This window comes from Rhipicephalus sanguineus, chromosome 5 (assembly GCF_013339695.2).
Source record: "Rhipicephalus sanguineus isolate Rsan-2018 chromosome 5, BIME_Rsan_1.4, whole genome shotgun sequence".
Lineage (NCBI taxonomy): Eukaryota > Metazoa > Arthropoda > Arachnida > Ixodida > Ixodidae > Rhipicephalus > Rhipicephalus sanguineus.
This window is the reverse complement of record NC_051180.1, coordinates 90180773-90185332: the sequence shown is the minus strand read 5'-3', so window position 1 is coordinate 90185332 and position 4560 is coordinate 90180773. Positions and strand designations below refer to the sequence as shown.

General features: G+C 46.1%; 1 pseudogene; it reads right to left on the bottom strand.

Moving 5' to 3' along the window:
* Positions 1-822: 822 nt before the first annotated feature.
* Positions 823-998, bottom strand: LOC119395217 (U1 spliceosomal RNA; annotated as a pseudogene).
* Positions 999-4560: the final 3562 nt, after the last annotated feature.

Sequence of the window (4560 nt, the reverse complement as noted above, 5' to 3'; positions counted from 1 at the left end):
GCACTCGACCTCTTGTGCGTATGCCTTTGTCACGTAATGTTTTTGGAGTTATAACCTAAAGAGAACACTAAAAGGCTTTTTGGGTTTGAAGATTTGTTGTAGCTGAGTGAGTAGTGGCTACAAAGCGGGGGGGGGGGTGGGGGGCGTTATATTGATGGCATCTCCGACACTCGGTTAAAATAGCGCACAAGATCAACTTTCATTTTCCGTCCGCATAATGTACGAGGTGCGACGTGATATCACGTCCCTTGGGAACTTTCGAATGGCAGAGTGCTTTTAAGGTATAAAGGTAAGACAATAAAGCAGTCATAAGTAAAAGCCCCGCTTGCTTTTTCTTTATCAGACGCTGTTATACGTGCCTTTTTGGCACTCCTAGCCAGAAACCTAAGAAATGATGTGAACGTGCCTCGTCGCACTATATAACACTACGATTCTTCTGTGCAAAAGTGCTGCTTACGTCATCATTATATGTAATGACATATAGTGCACGTGCAGCCTAACTTCTCATTTGCGAACCATGTTCCGGAAGTCAAGAGGTGTACAGGTAATCTGTTCTGAAGATATTTCTTATTACTCTCGACGGCACACATGTTCAAAACAATGCCTAGCTTTAGAAATTACACCGTCACAATTCAAAATTCATGCAGGCAATTCATTTTTCATACTAATTTATATACATATATACATTGCTTCGCAGCAATCGTTAAAATAGATTACGCAGATCGTGTGGGATCACGCACACGACCGGTATGAACTTGTCACGAAATTATTAAATACTGACTAATCGATTCATGGAATGTATAAGTTAAAAGGTTTAAGCACCGCGGGCAGGGCGCGGACGCCACCGCCCACACTAACAAAAATTCAATGCTCCAACTTGCCCCACATGGGGGTGGCCGTTGGCGAGATTAGCCTTGCCGCATGCAAACGCGTGCAATGGCGGGGCCAACTCGAGCAGATCGCCTTCGTGATCGCGACTGCAAGCACCAAGTAAGTATGACTCCCGCACACTCGTGCTCGCGCCCGTCCACTGTTTAGCCCCGAGACGTCGCGCAAGTTTTAGCAGAAAAGTCGTCGAAATTCTTCCTACAACACGTCTACTTTGTACGTTACTAATAACACGCCACGGCGAACGAGCTTCGCCCGCGTCCATCTTCTTGCTGAACTCGTGTTTCGAATGCTGCTTTTATTATATTTCTGAGAATTTTCGTGGCAGGCCGCTGTTGTGCCAAAAAATATTAGACAACTACATCATCGGAACGAGAAGTAATGAATGAACGAATGAATTAAACCTTTCTTTCAGGGGAGGGGATGACTCTCAGCCGCAATTTATGATTAGGTGGGGAAAGGGTCGGGGATCAGGTGCAGAAGGGATTGTTTGGTGAACAGCGTCTGTATATGTCGTAGAAACAGCACGCGTATGTCGTAGAAAACTGCAACAAAAGCTTTACAGTGGGAGGCGTCGAGAAGACAGGGTCTCCGCGGTCCTCCTCGGGGGCGGGTCAGCCCCAGGCCACGAATTTGCCGCAGTTCAGAATAAAGTTGCTACCACTGCCATCTCCTGGAGAAGGGAAGCATAAGTCAGCTCCGCCGCAATACAAAATATTTGTACGGTGAAGCATATAAAAAATTAGAAGGGGCCGCGGCGCTATCACGTCACATAGTGTGCCTCTAAAAAACGCGCTTTTTCTTGCCAGGATAGCTTTCGCGGACCCCCAAAGATGGCTTCGCTGACCCCATTTGATAACCACAGCTTTAACGCTTCAGCTGAGTTATCACATTGACTCGCGCACTAGCAGCATTGTTAGCGGAATCAAACGTTGGCTGGTGTTGGATAAATGATGGCTAACGTACTAGCGTCTGTACGCAAGTCCTGTTCAAGGAGTTCTCATCTCTGCAGGCCTCCATTTTCCCCTGAATTTCTGTATTTGAATATCCTATACACAGCGCTTCAAAATTAGTATCCTTAGATATTCACGAAAAACATCCTCTCGGCTTTTTGTTTCTTTGTTTTACCAATGTATAAATACAGTCGTTCGTTTTACGGCTTTGCCAACTACTTTCAAATGCTACAATGTCTAGCAATTGAGGCAAAACCGAAAGAATGTGCTCTTGAACGATTACAAACGGCATCTGCTGGGGGATATTTATATACAAAGGAAATATCAAGCAATCAGAATCTGACTCTTTAGAAATAGCTAAAGCAGCTTCAAAACAGGCTCGCGTTCAAGAAGACATTATTTCTAGAAAGGAAAAAGAACAGAAAAGCGGCTATAATGGGGCAGGTTTCTTCACGGATGGATCAATGCAAAACTGTATTGAAAATCCTGCGCTGCACGACTCAGCACGCAGCGGGCCGTTCCTACGTTGGGACAGTCAGGCCAAGCCCGACCGCCGCATCGTGGGCCCTCCGGACAGCCCATAGTTGAGGTTTCTTTTCGCATTTTTTATTGCTATAGCAATTATATGGACAGTCTCGGCTGGTTCTTGCCGTCGCCGTCGCCGCCGTCATGCACCGTATATGTATATATATAAAAGTCCCAAAGAAAAATAGTTCAGAAAGTGCTTCCGAAGGGCGGAATCGAACCAGCGACCTCTCGCTTTGCAGCGCCTGGCGCCAACCACTACGCCACAAAACGCAGACCCTTCAGGTAGCTAATGGCGAGCGTTATATGCACACCTTTTACCACTGGCTGTACTCAGAGAAGGCAGGCGCTTATAAGCGTTTCTTCATTACCAACGAGATGGCGCGAGGAGCGCAACGGGTGCATTTAAAAGTCGTCGGCCAGCTCGCTTGCTTCTTCTAAAATTTGCGCAGGGAGAACCTTGCCCTTCTGCTGTCCGCGCGCGCGGTAGTTGCTGCCGGGGGGGGGGGGGCAGATGTTTCTGCAGCGTAGCAGCGCGTCCATCACGGGCCGCTTTTCTTGCTATCGCATTCATTGCTTCGCCCTTGCGGTGAAACTGTGACTTTTTTTAATTGAACGCTGCACACAGTTGGGTTCTTTCAGAACGCTGTTCACCATTCCTATACTTAGGCTTTCGGAAACATGATAAACGATACTGCAGAAAGAAAACAAACACAGATAAGGCAACAACCAGAGTTCCATCTACGTAATTACTATGCCAGTCGGCAAGCGTAATTGCATCAGAGAAGAGCTTCTTTGTCCGAAGCCATGACGACAAAGGCCGCGTGAGAGAATCCTTCTTCAAGACACAGTCAGCATTGTGCGAAGGCATCATTACCGCTCTTCCCTTCCGGCGTCCGTCGTTCTGCCACTAACTGAAGATGGCCAGCGCGATCCGTGTCACCGTTGTGCTGTGGTATCTCTGCCCAGAATGTATGCCTTCTCAATCCTGCAGTATAGAGGAGCGAAACATTCAAACTTGATCCGACGCTGCATTCACTGCAACGCACATTGTCCTTCACGTGGACTTTTAGTGAAAGAAGAGACGATTGCTTTGATTACTACATCAGGAATTGAACATTTAGAAAACACTGGCATTTGTTCGTTCTCCGGTTATGACATCAAAGAGATTCACAAACAGACAAAAATAGGGAAAGAAATCGCATTAGACATCAAAGGCGCGTTCGATAATGTGGCTCACGGTCTAATACTCACCAACAACCAAATGCGGATGAACATATAATTGCGTGAAATCACAGTTAGTTGGGGCGTGTCGGTATATTCCATTTGAAAATCTAGCGCACAGGACAAGAACCCAATGACAAGGGCAGAGTGTCTTCGTCGGTTGTCACTCGGTTCTTGTCTTGGGTTGTGCGCTAGATGCTGAAATACAATTACGTCCGAGCTTTTCTTAAAGATCGAGCAGCAACAATTTCGCGGGCACTCGCAGTAAGCAGAAAACACTAATACTTAATAGATAGAACGTGTAAACTGTCTAATCCGACGTTTCACAAACCGATCTACAACTTTCCAATTGCAATTTTTGTCGAGCTCGTTGTTTTAGAAGTTGATTAGTCTTGACTAATTAAGCAATTACGCAGAACAGAAAAAACAGCGCGACTTACTACATGCAATAGTTGACAACATGTATTTGGTCGCGTCGGAATACTTTTAAACTCTAGCTAGAGTTAGCTGTGGCACCCCGTAATAGAATCTGCATTTCTCCACGTACCTTTATGGTACATAGTTTCCATCAGGTGAAATCAAAAGCTGTCACGAACACAATAAGAATTACGACGTCACTGCACTCTCTTTTTGTAAGCCACACATACGTGGTCGCTGCATACTTCTATTCTTATAGCGATCTTTCTAGTTTCGTGCAATTTCTGACGCAGAATGGCCTAAAGTGCTACCACACTTGCCATCGCAATACGGACATCGTCTTCCAGCAACAGTGCTATGTCGTCACGACAGAATTTTCCTTGAAGTAACTTCGAGTTGCCAAGTGAAGGGCGATAAAAAAATTCGGCACATCCCAGGCTTGTGGAACTCGGTTCCACGCGAAGTAGTCAGCGAGTAGTTCTCTGCTGCATTTTTTTTTAGGGGCGAAGCTCCTTAAGGCGGCACCCGTTCGTCCCTCGTAGTTGTAGTCGTA